The sequence below is a fragment of the Hakea prostrata genome, chromosome 7 (assembly GCF_041222555.1).
Source record: "Hakea prostrata isolate BN-2017 chromosome 7, UWA_Hpros_2, whole genome shotgun sequence".
In the NCBI taxonomy this organism is placed as follows: domain Eukaryota; kingdom Viridiplantae; phylum Streptophyta; class Magnoliopsida; order Proteales; family Proteaceae; genus Hakea; species Hakea prostrata.
This window is the reverse complement of record NC_142606.1, coordinates 36,453,940-36,475,718: the sequence shown is the minus strand read 5'-3', so window position 1 is coordinate 36,475,718 and position 21,779 is coordinate 36,453,940. Positions and strand designations below refer to the sequence as shown.

The 21,779-nt window shown below is 33.2% G+C and overlaps 1 pseudogene; it reads right to left on the bottom strand.

Annotated features, from left to right (window-relative positions):
* Window positions 1-14,200: 14,200 nt before the first annotated feature.
* On the bottom strand, window positions 14,201-15,223 carry LOC149011008 (wall-associated receptor kinase-like 1 pseudogene; annotated as a pseudogene).
* Between the last annotated feature and the right edge of the window lie 6,556 nt (window positions 15,224-21,779).

Genomic DNA, 21,779 nt, shown 5'->3' with positions numbered 1-21,779 from the left:
AAGAGCTTGGTATTCACGACTTGACACTTACTTGCTACAATTAGGTTTAAGGAAAGGAACCGTGGATAGCAACCTCTATGTCATGGCTAAAGATTATAGTAAATTGGTAGTTGTTGTGTATGTGGATGACATCATCTTTGGAGGTCATTGTGATGAAGTCTGTCAAGGTTTTGCAAGGAAGATGAGTACAAAATTTGAAATGTCCATGCTTGGAGAGTTATCCTACTTCTTGGGTTTACAAGTAAATCAAATGGCAAGTGGCATATTCATATCTCAAATAAAGTATGTTAAGGAAATGTTAAAGAAATTCATGATGGAAGATTGCAAACCAGTGGGAACTCCTATGGTGGTTGGATGCAAGTTGAGCTCAAGTGATGAGTCCCCCTCAGTTGATCAAACTCACTATAGATCTATGATTGGGAGTCTCTTATATCTAACAGCATCAAGACCAGGCATTTTACAAGCAGTGTGTCTTGTGTCAAGGTTTCAAGCAAACCCAAAGGAGACTCATCAACAAGCAGTGAAAAGGATTTTCAGGTACTTAAAAGGGTCTATGGAATATGGGTTATGGTATCCTAAGTCTAAAGACTTCACACTTGCAGCCTTCTCAGATGCAGATTGGGCCGGAAGCATTGATGACAGAAAGAGCACTAGTGGAGGTGCATTCTACATGGGGAGAAGTTTGGTTGCTTGGCATAGTAAGAAGCAAGATTCTATATCTTTGTCTACAACAGAAGCTGAATATATAGCAGCTGCAACCAGCTGTACTCAAGTGATTTGGATGAAGAGACAAATTTCTGATTTTGGCATCAAATGTGATAAAGCTATAGCTATCAAGTGTGATAACATGAGTGCTATCAATATCTCCAAGAATCCAATGCAACATTCTAGGACCAAGCATATTGATATAAGATATCACTTTTTGAAAGAAAAAGTGATAAAAGGTGAAGTGAGCTTGGAGTTTGTTCTCACAGAAAATCAAGTGGCTGATATCTTCACAAAACCACTGTCCAAACATAGTTTTGAGAGATTAAGAGTAAAGCTTGGGGTTATGGCTCCAAGGGGGAGTAAGTGAGAAAATACATAGAACATCATCTCTCCATAGGATAGGAAGGTGTGGTGGGCACTCCTATGGAAGAGTCTATGTAGGGGGAGCTCTATGGTAGGGGGAGCACAAAGCACCCTTTGTACTTGTTGTCAAAGGGAGAGAGAAAAGAGAAAAGGAGGTTGAGTTGCCAACAATCCCAAAGGGGGAGATTGTTGTTCCATTGGCCTATAATGAAGGTGTTGTCATTGTTGGCAACTTAAGTGGGCTTTTATATGGTACAGCAACACACAAAAAGGTTCCGAGAGAAAGAATCCAATTCAAATAAAGAAAACTCAAGAATCCCGTTTTTGAGGGTCTCTGTCCAGTTTTGATCAACCTCTTCATCGGATGGTCATCCAGTGTCCGATTGAGCCGATTTTTGGAAGAGAGCTTCAAGACTTCTTGATCTTCAAATCCAACGGTGGGATTGTTCATTGGAGATCTCTAAGTTAGTCCGATTTGTATGTCAAAACACTCCTTGTTTAAGTCAGATAGGAACTCTGAGTTTGATTCAAACTATGAGTTTAATTAATCTATAGAAGGAGAACAAATTCCAGCAGAAGAAGAAGGACGTTTTGAGGAGCTTGGGAAGAGCGTGGAGGTCGAACCAGAAGACGTTGGTTGGCTTTGGAGATCTAAAGCTTGGGAATAATCTTTTGTTTTGCTGAACATGAAAGAAAGTGAAAGAGAAGGAAGAAGAAGCAGCAGAAGAAAAGAAGGGAACATGGTTGTATGGTTTTTTTAAAGAGAGAAAACTGAAAAAGATAGAAAAGAGAAAAAAAGAGTTGGAGAAAAAGATAAACAAGTATTGTTACCATGCATCTTACACAAGTTGAGGTAACCCGTATTCACAAGTTATTGTCTATTATTTTCTAGGTTATGTTTAATGATGAAGAACCTAGATCATGAATGTAATTTGGGGAACTTGAATTATTGGTTTACATTGTGACCTAGCAAGTTGGAGCTTGTCTAGGGGGTTGGGGTTGGTGTCCTTGTCTGAATTGCATTTTAGACTATAGTAGGGATTGGTGTTCCTGGACTGTTGTAGCAGTCAAAATATCTAGGAGTGTATTGAGTAATATACAAAACCCTAGGTAGGGTATTACTCCGTGGATGTAGGCAATTTGGCTGAACCACGTAAACTCTGGTGCATTGCGTTTTTTTGTTTATTTTTCTTTGTTGCACATATTGGAGTGCCTTGATTGCAGAGTGGTGGTACATTGTCTGGTAGACTCAGCCACATAGTGGTATGTGGTGGACGTGTCCTTGTGCAGTTGATAGTTACGAGAATGTTCTAATTAATCTTGTTTCGAGATTAAAGAAACTTCACATTGAAGTGAATTTTTGAAGACATTGATTCCACCCCCCCCCCCCTCTCAATGTCAATTTGGGAATAACAATATTTTATATCATTGAAATCTATTGCATTATATTCTCAGGTTGATGGTTAGTTCCGAACAATATTTAGTTAACAATGAACTAACTTTAAGATATCCGGATTCAATTCCTCGTGTACTTTACGTTTAAAAAAAAATCTAATTTTATTGACACCTTTTGATGAGTATGAAATACCAAGCTTGAACATGTTGGTTTGGTTTCCATTTGAGTTATTATGTCAGTGGGAGAAAAGATGCGGAAAATTGGGACCAGCAAGAAATTGCATGGGACTAGACTGAAGTGATGAATTGTAGAAACAGAGGAGGAAGGGGATGACCTATGATTGATGAGGGAGAAGGGCTGGAGTTGCAGAATCAGGAAGGGAAGGTGTGAATTGCGACTAGGTTGGGGTTGATTTAGGTAAGAAGGAAAGGGTTGGGGAATGCTATGGCTGAAGTGGGAGGGAATGGGAAGGCTACAGACACGATAGGAGGGGTGGGGATTATATGTAACTTACTTGGGAGGGTGAGATGAGACTGGACCATATACTGGAATGTCTTGATGATCTCAAATGCCTTACCAGCTGAGATTGGATTTCTTTGTCAATTAAATAGGCTCCAGGTAGATGAGAACCAATTATCAGAATCAATACCTAAATCATTCTCAAAGTTAAAAGAAATTAGACATCTGTGAGTGCCTTTTAGAACCAATGGTCATCTCTTTCCAAGGGGCTCAAATATTTATTCACAATATGATTTTCTTCTTTTTATTTAAAAATCATCTCTACATATATATAACGTGTGTTCTTATTTGCAAGTTAGAAAGAAAGGAATGCAACATTTTAGATCACCCAAGTGCCAATTTGTGTCGTTTTTCTTCTTCTTCTCTTATTGGTGTTTAGATATATTAACAATGTAACATCAAGAAAAGTACTACATAGCTTTTGTTTTGTATACAAGTTGACTTGATTAATATTTATTGTATTTATTTTTCTTAAATTGTGTTCTTTGAATACTGTTAGCTTTCTTGAATTTTCTTTGTATTCATGTATTTGTATTGTCTTTCAAGAATAAATGTAATAATAGCAAATATGGGGGGAAAAATTTAACGTAATTGGTGGCGGTAAACAAAAAACCGCCACTAATGGGAAGGAAATTACAAGGGGGTTTACAACAATATAATATTGAATTTGAACACAATTAGTGGCTGTTAAATAGGACATAATTTGTGGTGGTTCCATAGCTTGTTGTCACTAAAAATGTCTTAAATGGTGGTTATTTTGGTGTGACCATCACTAAATATAGACATTTAGTGGCTGTTCTTGGGCATACCGCCACTAAAAACAGTATAATTAGTGGTGGTTTTTCATTTACCGCCACTAAATAGGCTTAATTAAGTCCATTTTCAAAAAGTCTGTTTTCACACTTTTGAAAAACAGATAGTTTAGATCTCGACCGTTCGTACTACTTATTAATTGTGCAGCACTAAAGTCGAGCTCTAAAAAGAATCCTACATAGACAATGCATGAATGAGAAATTTTGAAATCTATACGATTACTAAAGTGAAAGAAAAGTTTATATTTGTTTGCGCTGCGGTCACTGCGATGGTCACAAAGCTCTCACTGGAAGGATCGGAACACACAACAGTAGCGATTACTGGATCGAATAGTAACATATGAAGTGAATTCATGTTGCTGGTAAACTGCAAGGACATGAAAAATTGGTTGACTCATTTCTTTAGCCCTAGCTCGAAGAGGCCAATCCTGTGCGTTGAGAATTGAATGGTTGAAGATGTAACCTATTCCTTTGTAAGGAAAAATTAGGTTAATTAGGGGTAAAATAAACCCAGAAATACATGAGAATATGTAAAACATCCAAAATCAAAATATGTGATAAGAAGTTGCTTTTTCATACTATGATCAAATATGAAAAATAGTAAGGCCAAAAAAGGCAAGCTTACAATATTCTTAAGCTCATCTACCCTTAACAAAAGCTAAGTTCCTACCAAAAAAAAAAAACAAAAGCTAAGTCAACTGAACAAAACTAAACTTGTCCATAGCTACTGCTATGAACAACTTGGTTCAGAAAAAGAAATCCTAGCAAGCAACTTCACTCCCAAAAGATGTTGCACACAAAAATGTCAATAAACCCAAGTCTATGCTATTTCCACTTGAAAAGTCCATCTCTGAAGAATGGCTTATGTAGGTACTTATATCGAAATACCCATACACACGTACAATACTTACAAAAGTGAAATCAAATAAATTTCAGCCATTTAGTTATATAAAGACATGTGTCACATTCTAATGACTATGGGATAGATAACCGCTCTGCCGTGAATAAAAATCTAGTATTTGGGGAGCTAATTATGTGTTGAGATTAACAATACTCCCATATAAATTCCAGGTATTTTCCTCCGTTTCAAGAAGTTCTTTGATATTTCCTTTCTATTATACAATAATTAATGACTATTACTACAATATTATAAAATTCTTAAACCATTAACCTATAGAAGAAATAGTACACTTATATAAAAAAAACTGTTTCTTTTTGTAACAAAACCATCACTAATAAATTGAATTTATAACCTATGATAAAAAAATATATATATTTAAAGTAATTTACAATCAATGCAAAAACAAGAAATAAAGGTAAATTTACCAAAAGTTACTTAATGCTGTCGATGTTCAACATTTATTATTTTTATGTATATAGTTGGGAGAAATAATAAAACTGAGTACAATCCCGAATATGCTTAAGGTCTTTTCTCAAATTGCTTCAACTTCATATAAACCAACACTGCTAATCTTGAACTTTTGGAAGTCTTGAGTTTCTCAAGGACTTTTTAAAATCCATGGAGAGGGCTAGAAGAGGAGATCGGAAGCCCTAAAATCCATGGAGTGGAATCTCAGCTGCAAGGAAGGATGATCTGAACATACGCGGGCCGCACGAGCACCCCCCTAACGCCCATCTATCAACACAAAAATAGAGCAGCGCCCCTTGAATCCCTGTACCCCCCCAAAAAAAAAAACCCCCCCTTATAACTTAGGTCAGGAAGAACAAAACTAAATTATACAAGCAAGATATTTAATTGTGTATTGGGATTCAAAAGATTGTATAAACAGTTGGATCGAAAATGAAAGAGTTTAGTTAATCTAAAATCCAAAGGAAATGAGGTTCATGGCTAAGGGTCTTCTTTCGTAAATCCCAAACTCGAAAAGCTTGATATTATTAACTTAGAAGAATTTCAGAGTTTGACTTTCGTTCAGGACACAAGTATAAGCCCAAATATTACATTCACAAAAACTACAACATCAGTACTTCAAAGTAAGCAAAACCAAAAACAATGCCGGATCAATGAATTTGCTCAAGATCGTGGAAGTTGGAGGAGTAAAGGGAAGATTGTTGAACCAATGGGGATTGGTTCAATTGGTAAGCAGCTTGGTCCACTTAAGCAAGGTTCCGGTATCGAATCCTTGTAAATGCAAAAAATTCCCGCTCGGAGACTCACCCACCACAGCCAGTTTATAAACCAGGGTTGGCAACCAAAAAAAAAAGAAGATTGTTGAGCTGAGAATAGATGAGTCATTAAAGAAAGGAGAGATTTTGATTATCGGCAATTTGATTGACATACGTGCCCTTTGGAAAAATTAAATTACCTACTGCATAATAGTAATATGAGAAGTCTTTGTAAGTGGGAGATAGGATAATACAGACTTAAGAAACAAATATCGAACAATTAGAATATGTAACTCTAAATAACTATTTTGCAAGTCTTTTAGTTGAAGAATTAGAATATTTTTGTCTAATGAAATATTTGCCATAAATTAAAGTATGTATTTTTATATAATAACAATAGCATTAGTAATAATAATAAGTGTGATAAAATGTAAAAATGTAATCATATCTCTTGAGTTCATGCTTTTACAATAGTAATATAGTATGATATGATAGTTGGTTGTCCCAAAAAAAGAAAAAAAAAAGATAATATGATAAGTGAAAAAGAAAAAAGAGATAATATGATAAATATGACAGGAGGAGATATTACATATACCATGAGCAAAAGTTGAACTTATGACCTCTTTACTTTTTACTAAGGGATGTTGGTCATTACCTACCAATCGATCAACCTTGCTATGGTTCACTTTTTCCCCCCTTTTTTTTTTTTTTTTTTTTTTTTTTGCCAAAATAGAAAAGCATAAATAAATTAAATAAAAGATTTAGGTCAAAAGACCTATATAAATGAGAAGAATCCATAATAAACAAATATGGTATCCCTCCACCAAGTTTTTCTTAAGGAGAATCTACAAGCATCCCTTGCAAGAAAATTTAAAAAACCATTGCCAACCCTAAGAATATAACTAAGCAAAACGCTACTAAACAACAAAGTTTCAAAATATCCAAAACTAAACTGAAACTCATCCAATCTAAAGAAGATAGAAGACATTGGAGAGCAAAAATGACATGTAAGTAATCCTAATGGATCTACAAATTAACAGTTCCTAAAGAAGAGCCAAGAAGAATGTCATCTCTAATGGTTTCAAGTTCAACTATGGTTGTCGAAGAACCATGTCCACATTTTCTTTAAGTCGCCACAAAAATGCCATTATAATCCCACATTATGCAACATCTACCTCTTTGTGTGAAGTGTTATCCCATGATCTACCTACAAAGATTTAAAAGAAAACAAGTTCTTCGGTAATTATATGACTTGACATTGGATAAGGTTCCCCATAAGCCTTTTGAGATTCCATAATGTGAAGTTGTATATATTAGTCATCATCCATAGTTTATTTAGGTCGTCTACACTTTTTCTTTCTTTTTATTTTATTTAGGTTTTCTCTAATTTTCTTTGATTACTTTATGGAATTCTAGTTTCTAGATTGAATGTTTAGATTTAATTTTTCTATGTAATGCAAGTTCAATTTCAATTTCAAGTTCAAGTTCAAGTTTCAAGTTTGAGGATCTGTTTTCTCTGGTTTAGCAATTGCAAATCTAGATCATTTTAGATATGGTTGTTAGGGTCGGTTGAGATTCGAATCGTTCGTTCAAGTTTTTTTTATTATTCGAGATTCAAAGATGCAAGTAAGTAACATTCACCAATAATCTTCTCTCCCCCTCGATCCATTCCCACTTTTATCTACCCTTCCATAGTCTTAACTTAAGATTTATTTTTCAACATTTATTTATTGTTTTCTTTTCCCCTGGGTCCTTGATCAAAGATGCCTACAGTCATACCTCTCTTTGGTTAAGACTTCTATTTCCCTTTTATTGTTTTGTTATTTACTTTCTGAATTTTTTTCTCTTTAATATCCATTATTGTTCTCTTTTTCCCTTGGGTCCTTAACAAAATTGCCTACAGTCGTACCTCTTTTTGATTAAGGTTTCCCTTTTATTTTATTGCTTTGTTATTTACTTTATACATTTTTATTGGGATAATTACTATTGCCCCCCTATACTTTGATTTTATTACTAATAAAACCCTGTTCTTTACAAATTTATCTTGCCCCCTTCCTTATTACGATGTAGCCGTTAAGTTTGAATATATAATGTCCACTTTGTCCTTCATTAAAATTAAGAAATCAAAAGACGATACTACCCCATTTATAAAAACCAGATTAAATGTCAATTTTACCCTAACTTCATTTATTTTGAATTAAAAAAATATTGGCTTTCCACCTTCACTAAACTTATTTATTTTGAATTAAAGAAATTGACAAAATTCAAATTCGATTTGGTTTCCCACCTTCTCCTCTAGCATACGTAGGGAAGGAAACCACAATTTTTTTTTTTTTTGGGGACTGGTGCTTTTTTAATATTGGAAACGAAACGTAACACCTCCCCATGGGAGTTTAGACTTTTACCCGATTTACTAACCCACCATTGACGAAACCACAAAATCTTGCCGGGAGAAGGAATTAACGAAGTAGGTGATATTCCGCTTCCAAATTTGAGTTGAATTCTATCTTCCCTCCTCTTTGGTTTCTATTTTAATTTTATTCAATTATTATTTCTTTATTTTGGTGATTTTTTTTAGAGTAAAACAGATTATGATAATTTTTTTCTCTACAATTAATTAAGGGTATTACTGTAACTTGACAAAAGGGCAAATAAGTAAAGAGATAAGTAAAAGGGTATTTTGGGATTTTCAAAAAATATGGAGATGCCACATCATCATAGAAACTAACGAACGTACCATGAGGGGGGCATTAGTAATTATAGACAAAGTTAAAGGTTGGATTAGTAATTTTTCAAAATACAGGGAATACATTAGTAATAAAATCAAAGTACAGGGGGGCAATAGTAATTATCCCCTGGGTCCTTGATCAAAGATGCCTACAGTCATACCTCTCTTTGGTTAAGACTTCTATTTCCCTTTTATTGTTTTGTTATTTACTTTCTGAATTTTTTTCTCTTTAATATCCATTATTGTTCTCTTTTCCCCTTGGGTCCTTAACAAAATTGCCTACAGTCGTGCCCCTCTTTTTATTAAGGTTTCCCTTTTATTTTATTGCTTTGTTATTTACTTTATACATTTTTATTTATTTATTTATTAGATGACGAATGGTTAAGTTATGTTTGTGTTATTTATAATTTCAATTCGATCACATTAGATGTATGTGTTAGGACCGTTCATTTAGTTTAATTGATTAGTTAAAATTTTGAACCATTTCACTCTCACGTTACTATTAAGAGGTTAAATTCTAAAGTGGCATATCTCCTTAAGATCGACCCATTAGCTACACGATATCGTGCGCTTGTGGTTATTTTTATTTTGCAAACACAACCTCTCTCTGCAAAAAACTAACCCCCTCTCTCTGCAAAAATCTCCAGCGATCAACAAGAACAAAGCGAAAGAGAGAGAGAGTATTAAAGTAGATGTAAAACTTCTAACATGTCTCAGCCTTTTACTATTGGAGAGGAAAGTAAAAAACAACTGCAACCGATGCGTGCTTTTGTAAAAATACACATCACATAGTGAGCATCGTTCCATGATGCGACCCACATGATTTTAACCCTTCTAAATGTTGGGGAAATATCGGCCGACATTTCAGGGTTTCGGTGGTTTCGACGGCCACGAACACCCAAAATTTGACCGGTTTTTCGAACCCTGGTTTTATCTAATCAAGTTTTTCAGTTTTTTTTTAACTTGAAAAAAAAAAAAAATCTGTCCTCCACCAAAGAAAAAAAGGAGAAAAAAAATCTGTCTTAAAAGGGTGACATGATTCTGCATTACAACTGTCTAGGAATATGAATTCAGCTGTGAGGAGGTCATTTTCCAAAGGACATGATAAATTAAAGCTAAGGTTCTCATCAATATGTCTATAAAATGTAGTGGCACGAAAACTCTGACATTGATAGAAAATGACCATCCTGCCCCTCCCCTTAGATACTTATGAACCATGTGTATCGTTGTACCCCATAGGCCATAGTCTCTCATTCGTAAAATGACCATCCTAACCCTCCCATTAGAAAGTAATACGTGAATTCCCATTTGCGAGGCATTGCGATCTTTGCAATAGGGCTGCCCATCCATCAATTATTTGGGGAAGGGTAATTTTGGTATTTCAAAAAGAGTTGTGTTCTCATCCAAAGGTTTAAGTATTTTCACTGCATTGTCATATACTACGAAATCTTTTATCAAATTTACCAGAAAAAGTGGAAAAGAAATTTTTTGCTAAAGCATAATGAAGATAACCAAAGGGATATTCATGATTAAGAATATGGTTTATTAAAAATAGTTACCAAGATAACTTATGTTAGTGTTTGGCACGGTTAGTGCATAAGTCTCATAGCTACTGACTGATCTTTAGATCGAGATTTCAAACTTCTCTACAAGATTAAATTGTTTTTAACTCCATTTTTGTTCATTATTAGTGTTATTTGGAAGGGTTTTCAATAGCTTGATGTTCTTTCACCCAATCATGATCGCTTGTTGCCACTTCATTGCATTCAATTCAAGTAATCAAAAGGTTAAACCTTAACACTACAACAAAAACCCCTTATAGTTACAAATAATTAGGTACAGTTTTTTTAACCGAAGCTACTAGTCTCTTCTAACTATAGTTTTTATATGTGTAGTAATATAAAATAGTTATTGCTGCAACATGTAGCACTTGCAATAACAAATATATTTATAAATATGCTTGTAAAAGTGTAACTAAAAATTGTAGTAATATTTTACTACAGTATCCAAAACCACATTAATCTATTACCTCTAATTTCAAAAATATAAATACAGTTATGTAGTAGTAATTTAAAATATTTCTAACTATGATATTAAAAACCATAGTAATAAAAAAACATTGTAACTACGGAAACAAAACTACAACAAAAAATTGTAGTAATATATGGAACTTATCACTATGGAATTAAAAGTGTAACAATATCAACTTTTTTAGCTACTAAAATATAACTCAGTTATATATTGTAGTAATTTAAAATATTTTTAACTACGATATTCAAAATCATAGTAATAAAAATACAATGCAACTACGGAAACAAAACTACAACTAAAAAATGTAGTAATATATGAAACTTATTACTATGGAATTAAAAGTGCAATAATATCAACTTTTTTAGTTGCTAAAATATAAACTGAGTTATGTATTTTAGTAATTTAAAATATTTTTAATTACGGTATTCAAAAACCATAGTAATAAAAAATAAAAATAAAACATTGTAACTACAAAAAAAACTATAACTAAAAAGTGTAGTAATATATAGAACTTATTACTATGGAATTAAAAGTGTAACAATATCAACTTTTTTAGCTACTAAAATAGAACTACATTTTGGAATTGTAGTAATATAGTTTATATAATAGTTGCAGTATTTAAAATTGTAGTAACAATTTCTTTTTAGCTGCGGAAATAGAACTGCGGTTAAAAATCGTAATAAATATATTTCCTCTAACTGTAGAAATATAATTACAGTTATGTGTTGTAGTAATTAGATTATATTATTTAAACCACAACAATAGAAAAACGCTATAACTACAAAAACAACACTAAACTTAGGAATTGTAGTAATATGAGAAACTTATTATTGTGGTAATTAACAGTGTAGCGACATCGAGTTTTTTAACGACTAGAATAAAACAGCAGGCTCGAGGGGGAACCCAAGCCTGATCTTGACCCTGTCAAGTATTTTGTATAGACCTATAAATGGATAGCCGAAATCCACCTCTGAATTCGCTTTCATATTCGTTTAAGGTTGTCCGTATCAGGAATTTTTCTTACCGAAAAATATCTATATCTGTTCACTAAGCAACCGGATTCAGATTTGGATAATTGATTATCGGATTGGATAATATCCGGATAATCGGAAATCGAAAATTATCCGGTTAGAGTAAAGTAACAAACACTTTTCTTTAAAAAAGGGTTGATAATCGGATTCAAAACTTGGTCATCCGTAATGGAAAATTGTAAATTGTAAATAAAAAATGACAATCACCAATCAATAATCGGATAGTTTATCGGATTGGATTATTATTGAATATCCGATACATTTCCGGATCCGAATTCGAATGCCTTCTCTAAATTTATGCCAAATTCGAATTTGGATAGCGGTTTTGCTAATCAGATTCGGATTTGGATACTGGTGTATCTGAGTCGAATCTGATCCATTTACAGGTCTATTTTGTAACCTCTAACCTGCCCTTTGAGTCGAATCTGCTAGGGCTCGGGGGTTAGGGTCGGGCCAGGGTCAAGCAGGCTTTATTGACACCCCTACATTTCATACATGGAAAGAGGGTCAAAGGGGGAAAAAGATTTTAATTTTAGAAGGGAACGAGGGAATATTCAATTTTTTTTTGGAAGCGGGGGAGGGGGGAATGGTCCCCTTGCCCCAATGTAGCTTCACCCATGGGATCAAGATATAGAAATTTCTCCTTCTTATTTCTATTTGAATCATAAACGACCTTGTTACACTTAGACCTGTAAATGGATAACCAAAATCTACCTCCGAATTCGCTTTCGTATTCGTTTAAGGGTCTGTATTTGTCTACTAAGCAACCGGATTCGGATTCGGATAATTGCTTATCGGATTGGATAATACTTGGATAGAGTAAAGTATACATTTTTTCTCTGAAAATGGATGATAATCAGATTCAAAAATCGGTAATCGGTAACCGGATAATCAAAATCGAAAATTGGACATAAAAAATTTAAAAAATGGCAATCGCCCAATCAATAATCAAATAGTTTATCAGATTGGATTATTTCGAATATTAGATAAAGTTCTAGATTCGAATTCAAATGTCTTTTCTAAATTTCATCAGATTCGAGTAACGGTTTTGCTAGTCATATTCAGATTCAGATATTGGTTTATCCTGCGGACTAGTATCTGAATCCGAATACGTTCCATTTACAGGTCTAGTTACGCTCACATACATAATTATTTAACACTACAATTAGGGGTGAAGTTTTACTTAATTTGACCAACGAAATCCACCTTGACGAATTTTATTTATGTAAAATGTTATTTTTTTGGTACTTAGAGAAGAAGAATAAACGATAAATAAAAAGTTTTGTAGACAAAAACGATATATAAAAATGTTGATTTGAAAATTCACCGAAAAAGGGTAACGAGGATTTGGGGTAAAAAAAAGAACCCAATTATTAAATAACTATTAAGTTATCGCAAAATTGGAAGAAAGAATCAAGGAACCCCCCTTTTTTTCCAAAAAACCCCCCCAAAAACCCCCCCCTGCTTGGGTTGCCCCCCGTTTAGTTTGAATATGTAATGTACTTGTCCTTCTTAAGATAGATACGATAGTACCCCAGAGACCCTTCTTTTGAATTAAAAAATTGGTCCCAAGGGGGGTCCACCTCCCTCTAGCATACGGGGAAGGAAACCACAATACATTTCTAGTATTAAAAAAGCACCAATACCCAAAAAAAAAAAAAATGGATGAAAGAGGTATAATAATCTCATTAAGGAAAGAAGATAAATTTGGATTTTATGTAATCTTTAATTTTTGGGAGATTTAGGTAATCTATGAACGGTTTTAACAAAGTAGTATAATTGGATTCTTCTACCGAAAAAAAGAAGAAGAAGTTATATTTGGATTAGTGTCTCAGCTATTTTTCCCGCGTTTCTTGTTTTTTTTTTTTGGTGAAGAAATTAAATTTATTTAAAGAAAAGCCCCTGGAATACAAAAAACCAATTACATCAAAATGCAACAGCCTGCTTTTCTTGTTAAAAAAACAAGAAAAAAACAAAAGAAGCCCACGTTTCCCACCTAGAAACAGAAAGTCCCCATTCCCTCCTAATATTCCCGCCCACACTCTTCTCTTCACAATTCCCGCGCACACTCTTCTCTTCATTTCTTTGTGTGAAAATTTTATGTCAAACCTTCTGAAAACCATAATCCAACTCTAAATCGTCCTTTGCTGATTAGGAAAAACTCAACATCTGGCTCATCCTTTGCTGTTTTGGAAAAACTCAATATCTGGCTTGAAGACTGTTCTCAATCTATTCTTGGAGTGCTAGTGGTTCATTATATTGTCATTGGAACCAGGTAAGTTATAATTCCTTCTTCCATCTTAAATTTGACCATTAACATGCTACGTACAACACTCAAAAGATGAAATGAGAACTCTTTCTCAAGTCGCCCAATAAACAAATTAACAGGGTTCCCTGCTCAGAGCATTTGGATGGAACCAATCAAACATATGAATATCCATGAAATTATTTTTTTGTCTGATTATTGAGTAGCAATTATTTTTTTGTCTCATAAGATGTCTGGCCGTTGTTCAGTTGGTTCTTGTTTTTGTTCTTCATGGACAAATAATAAATCTATTGATTGAGAATTTCTCAATCTTTCAAGCTTAGATGCAACTTCTTTCATTGTGGGTCTTTCCCGGAAGTTCATGTTTAGGCATCTATATGCAAGTACAGCAACTTCCTCAAGGTCTTCTTTTATACCTTCCTTTACAACCTGAGCATCAAGGATCTCAAACAACCTGTTCTCCTCCATTGAACAAATAAAATGATAAACCAAGCTTTTCTCCTCTTCTGACTTGGTAGAAGAAATAGGCTGTCTACTTGTTAACAGCTCTGCAAGAATCACTCCAAAGCCATAAACATCACTCTTATCTGTGAATTGACTTGAACGGAAGTACTATGGATCTAGGTATCCAAATGTCCCCTGAACTAAAGTAGTTAAGTGAGTATTTTCATTAGGGTTGGACCTTGAAATCCTATAATCTGACACTTTGGCTCTGAATCTATCATCCAAGAGTATATTGGTAGATTTGATGTCTCTATGATAGATGTGTATAAAAGCTGCTGAGTGCAAGTAAGCTAGAGCTTCTGCAATTTCTGTAGCAATTTTCAGGCGACTATTCCATGTAAAGGGGAACTCACCATTGTTATCATGAATTAGAGTAGAAAGAGTTCCATTGGGTATGAAGTCATAAACCAGTAGAAGAACTTCTGTTTCCAAACAACACCCAAATAATTTCACCACATTTCTGTGGTTAATTTGTGTATGAAGGACGAGCTCATTAATGAACTCAGAAACCACACCTTCTTGAACCCCTTCAGATTTCTTGACTGCAACAATTTTTCCATCTGATAACATACCTTTATAGACAGTACCCTTTCCTCCACGATCAAGAATTCGATTCTCATTATAGTTATCAGTAGCCTTTTGTAATTCTTCTTCACTGAAAATTCTTGTTTTGTCAACAGTAGCATTTTCTGAAGAGATTTGTTGCTGCAATAAAAAACCACCATTCCTTTTGAAGAACATTTGGTTAAGTTTGTTCTTCCTTATTTGAACTTTTTATTCATAGGGGTATCGTACAATCGTTTTTATTTGTTTTTTTGTAGATATTGAATTTTTATATTAATGAATTATTGTACGAGTAATTAAATGGATGTTCATGTCTTTCCATATAGTATATAAATGATGGTTAATCTTTCACGTTTGAGAAAACGACGTTCAGATGGCTCACAAACTGGTTCTCCAACAAATGAACACAAAGCTGATACTATTGGTACGTCTCATAATACTTTATCAAGAAACATTTTAATATATTTCATAACACAATGAGTTACATTACATCTTTTGATATATTTGTGTTTTTATTTTTATTTTTTTTTCTCTTTTAATTCATGTGTTGACTAGATCAATCTAAGACGGATAATCATCGAGGACAGACAGTGTTAACAAGTGTATGGAACTTGGATGGCGAGAAAATTATGATAGAGTGGAATGATAAAGGACAACCTACTGATGTTGAGGGAGATTTGCTAGAGCAATTCTTGGGCACTGTAGCTAGGAAGGGATCCTTGTGCCCTCTAAATTTCAATGATTGGAGGAAAATGCCTAAAATATATAGAGAATACATGTTGGAGTCTGTGAAGGTAATAAAACAATAAATCTTTATAAGTAAATGAAATTTTTACTTTTTAATTAAATGTAAAAGAAACCTGGTTTTATTAATTTTGCGAGCAAAATTAATACAAAATGTAAAAGAAACTGGTTTTATTTGGAAAAAGAAGATCACTCAGGATGGATTTTGGACTCCATCAATACAAAATGGAGAAATTGGAAAAGTGACTTGAAGGCGTGCTATTTTGATGATGACAAGCCTCAAGAATAAATTTTGAGGAATGTTCCAAAGGCTGTGAATGCTGATCAATGGACTAGTCTAGTTCAATTTTGGTATTCAGAAGAAGGGAAGGTATTATTTATTGTATTTTATCATCTTAATATGTATTTTTGAAGGTCTACATCATTATTGTTGTAGTTGTTTAGTCCCAATCGTCTTTAAACATTACCTCTTCTTCTAAATGCCATGTTGTTGTGCTTTCTTGGTTGTGTTTTTCAAGTTATGAACTTATATAAATGAAGATGTTCTTGGAAGAGGTTTGCCCTGTTTCCTAAGGGAAGGGGACTTATGTAAAATGCCCTTAATATATTTATGAATTTTATCTTTCAAATCATTAAATCTTAATTAGATAATTGCAATGGACAACAAGGCAGTAAGTGTGGAGTGTGCTATAGGAATGGTGCTTATTAGGTTTCAAGATTCTTTTATAATAATTGATTACTTATTTATTATTTTTGCTTGTAGAGTCGTAGTACAAGAAACAAGAATAATCGCAAAAATCAAGGTCCACCGCATACTGCAGGTCAAAAGAGTTTTGCACGAATTCACCATGAAATGGTAATATTTGAAAACGCTAACTATAGAACTCTTACATTTTATATATTTATAAATGTTATAGTATCAAATATTTAACTGTGATATTTATAATGTTAAAACAACTGAAAGAAACTGGACTACAACTAAACCGTGCTGGTTTGTACATAATCACTCATGAACATGCAGATGGACATCCAATTGATGAAATTGCACAAAAAACAATTGTATGTTTGCCTTCATTTTTTATTTATTTTTTAATCAAAATACCAGTTAGCTAATTTTTTTTTCAAATAAAATTAAGCATAATAAATATGTATGATATGTATATTTTATATGTTAATTGCAAGGAAAAAATTAAGGAAAAGAAAGCAGAAATTGATGCATCTCAAGGTAATGGCGAGAGTAATCATTGGGACACCGACATCTTTTCTCAGGTGTTAAAGAAAGATAAATGTAGACGCATTCAAGGGCTACGATTGGGAGCTAAGCTTGCTTCTAAGGAAAACAAAAGAGAAGATGATCCTGAACAAGTTGCTTTCTTGAAAAGTAAAGTTAATATGTTAGAAGCTCAAGTCACCAAGATTTTCAAGATTGTTAAGTAATCAAATCCAGATTGTCAGATGGAAGATTTTTCAACTGAGGAACAGGTAATGTTACTAAAATTTTATCAATCTCTAAAGCTTATTTTATTCCTAAAATTTTATGATTCTTGTTGTTATTAATTTTGCAAATATTGTATCCCTGTGATAAAGGCTTAATCAATTTAATAGTCATGAAGGAAATCACTCTTCTAGGAGCAATGATGCATCTTGTTCTCATGAAGGTAATGTGATACTCTAAGCTATAGGCTTCTTATGAATTTTTGTTACAATATTATTAATTGTTATTTATTTTTATATGGATTACAGGATAATTTATTAAGAAGTTGATTCAACCACTACAGAGTTCCACATAACATTAAGCACAGAGGCTTGGATCGACTAGTTGATTCTAGTATTATTTTTTTTTTAAGTACACTTGGAACTTTAGCACAGACCCTTTATCTAAAATTAAGTTTTAATTTGCAGTTATTCTAATTTGAGTCAATTGGATGACAAGTAATTTTCTTTTTATTTTTAATTGATGTGTATGGATTTCAGATGATAATGAATTCAGTAAATATATATTTTGTTTCTATATATTTGTTGTGAATAAATGTATATCTACTAATTCGTGTCTATATATGTTATAGCATCTATAAAGAGCTTGTAGTTATAAATTTATAAAACAATTCACACTAATATTGGTACCAATGGATGACCTGTGAATACATTTGTAGAATAAAATCTGTAGCAAAATCTTCATTGTGGATGAAATACCTACAAATAAATTTTCACACCTAAAGCATTGTAGCAGAAACATTTGTAGTTAATATACCGTAGCTATAGATTAACCACAAAAATGTCAGTTGCTACAATATGTATACCAAGAAGTGAGATGCAAAAACATCCGCAGCTAAAAGATATATAGCCACGGAAACATCTGGTGCTACAATATGTGTAGTTAGAATATCCACAATTATGGTTTTCGTAGCTATAGGTTGCCACGGTAACATATGTAGTTATATTTTCCGCGGCTAGAGGATATATAACCATAGAATTATCTGTCGTTACAATATGTGTAGGTAAAAGTTAGATGCGGAAACATCCACAATTATTTTTTTTGTAGCTATAGGGTAGCCGCGGAAACATCCGCAGTTATTTTTTCTGTAGCTAGATGATATATAACCATGAAAATATCCGTCATTTCAATATATATAGCTAGAAGTTGGATGTGGAAACATCTGTAACTAACAATCCGTAGCTATAGATATAGCTACAGAAATCAATGTAACTAAAAAACCATAGCTATGTCCAACCTTGTACATACAGTATTTTATATGTAGCTACTGCGTTTGCGAGACAGCACGTAGCGACAGATAATAAACCGCATGTAATCTGTAGCTATAGGCTATTACTACGGATTTTGGTACATTTTACTGCAGAAAATTCCGCGGTTATATGCCTTTTTGTTGTAGTGTAAATCTGTAGTCTTGCACAGCAAGATTGGATTAAAAAGGTGTCGTCATGATAGAAGAGCTGACGTTATCTACTTCTCTACTTTTCACGAACAAGCATCTCCACCCACTATTGATTTCATTGTTACAAGGTAGCTAGTTCCAACCCCACGATTCTCTAGAACTATACATAAACTCTAATGTAATGGTTCCTTTGTCTATTTAAAATTGCTCCTTCTGTTCCTTCTTTTATGCCTAAAGGGATCTCAACATCTATTCAATTCGTATTAGAATAACCACCTTCCAAAGAGGAAATCAAGAAAATTTATCATAGAGGTGTTTTAGAGAGAAAGGTAAGGAATGTTAACAATTTGGTTTCTTCCAATGACTTAGTCTTGCTGAACTTTGTTCATTACAATTCCTTTCTCATATTCCTAAAAATACTACTAACTAAAAATAGGACAAGAACCTACGAATGGTGGATGAATACTTGAAATAAGTTGTTGTAGCCATGTATCATGCAAAATAAATGGTGATTTTTTATGTTAAGTATTCACACCCAACACATGTGAGCTGAGTAAGCTATTCCAATTGAAAATTTGTTTGGGGTTTAAATCTCATGTCATAGGGTCAAAATTGGGGCCGGACTAAATTAGACACCTTACACTGACACAAACCTAAACAATGGCTAGTTTCATATTATTTTCTTACATCAAAAATATCTTTCAAGCTAGTTGGGTTGGGCCTAGTTTGACCGAACCAATCCTAATTAAATTACCAAATCCTACCCATCCCTAATTCATGTAAGGCCAAGGTGGATTTGGGCCATTAAAGCCAAACTTGCACTCCTACATATTAAGGTGGCCTAAGTTGAAAATAGAATGATACATTCAAGAAAGAAGAAGGTTTAGGGTTGCTGTATGTTATTTTCTCTGTTGATTGCAATGCCAAAGGTGGGACAAGGAAAGTGTTAGGGTTATAGGGCTGTTAGTCAAACTGTGTTCAAGGAAATAAGAACCAAAATTTTGTTATATATATTTGTAGCGTACTTGCTGACCAAAACCAATGTTTTGATAAGCCCGTTGAATATCATTTGTCAATAGAAAAATAGTGTGATCCAAAAAGAAAAGAAAAAAAAATGGATTGTGACTATTTCTCATCATTCTATAATTTAATTACTAATCAAACCTCTTTCTTTATGAAATTACTATTGACCCCCTCACTTCTAACGGTCTTAAGTGACTATTAACATCAAATATGAAATGTCTATTTTGCCCTTCATTAAAATTAGAAAGTCAAAAATATGGCATTACCCTCGTTTATAGAAACTATGTTGAATGTCAATTATATCCTTAAAATCTTATATTTTAAAACTAATTTGGATTTGGTGGGACCATATACTTATAGTTGTTGAAACTCTCACATTCTACTTAAATTTTTCATAATCACAATGATGGAAGTTTTACAAACAATTTAGCATATAAGATACTAATTGATAGGAAATTTGGTAACATGCATAATGGTCAACATATATTAGGTGATTTTCAATTTCCAACTTTGAATTAAATTTGATATTTCTTGATATTTTAAGTTTCTATTTTAAGTTTTATTTAATTACATTTTTCTTTTATTTTGTGATTTCTTTTTAGAGAAGAAAAATCACATCATTCCTTTATTTAATAGTTTCTTTTTAAAAAAAAAAGTGAATTTAAAGTTAAAATGTTCCCATAGTTAATTAAGGGTAGTATTATAACTTGACAAAAGAGTAAATAAGTAAAAAGATAATTGCATGATTATTTATGGGATTTAAATATATATATATATATAGATGCCACATCATCAATAAACTAATGGAACTTAACGGTTAGGGGCATTAGTAATTGTAAACAAAGTTAAAGGTTGGATTAGCAATTATAAAAAGTACAAGGTGTAAAGTAGTAATAAAATCAAAGTACAATGGGGCAACAATAATTATCCCATTTAATTAATATTTTATTTTCTATACTTTTGAAATTACTAAACCACTCTATATTTTATTTGTCTTCGTCTCTTAGCCCATCAAGATCTTAAATATCACTTACCTCTCCACTTAGTTGATCAAATGACATTTGAACCCCTCTTAGTTGGATAATATCATTTAGCTACCCTCTTACCTAGCAAAGTTATCAAATATCTCCATTTTCTTAGTTTTTTCTGTTAAGTTCTAACTTTAGTTAAATGCTTTTTTTTTAATCCTAAATTACCCTAAATTAAAAATATTTTTTAGTTTGAATTTTAAATTACCTTCCTCTCTCTCTCTCTCTCTCTCTCTCTCTCTCTCTCTCTCTCTCTCTCTCTCTCTCTCTCTCTCTCTCTCTCTCTCTCTCTCTCTCTCTCTCTCTCTCTCTCTCTCTCTCTCTCTCTCTGCAAAATCTCCACCAAACAACGAAAAATCTCCACCAAACAACGAAAAATCTCCACCAAACAACGAAGAATGAACCCTCTCTCTCTGCAAAAATCTCCAACGATCAACAAGAACAAAGCCCTTTTAAGTAAACCTGTAAAGGGATAGCCGAAATCCGCCTCGAATTCGTATTCGTTTAAGGGTATCTGGATCCGAAATTTTTCTTACCGGAAAATATCCGTATCCGTCCGCTAAGTAACCAGATTTGGATTTGGATAATTGCTTATCGGATCGGATAATATTCGGATAGAACAAAGTATTAACATTTTTTTATCTGAAAATGGATGATAATCGGATTCGGATACCAGTAATCGGTAATCAGATAATCGAAAATCGGAAATTATCCTATTAAAATAAAGTATTAAACATTTATTTAAAAAAAAAATATAGGCTAATAATCGGATAGTTTATTGGATATCCGATAGAGTTTCGGATTCGAATTTGGATGCCTTCTCTAAAACTCTACCGAATTCGGATTCGGATTCGGATACTGGTGTATCCGGGCCGGATCCGATCCGTTTACAAGTCTACTTTTAAGTCTCTACCTGAAAGACGACTCTCTCTTCTTCGATGGTAGCTAAGCTTTATCTTTGTTCATTCATGACGATTGCAAAGGTTGGAAAGTAAATAAGGGAGAGAGAGAGAGAGAGAGAGAGAGAGAGAGAGAGAGAGAGAG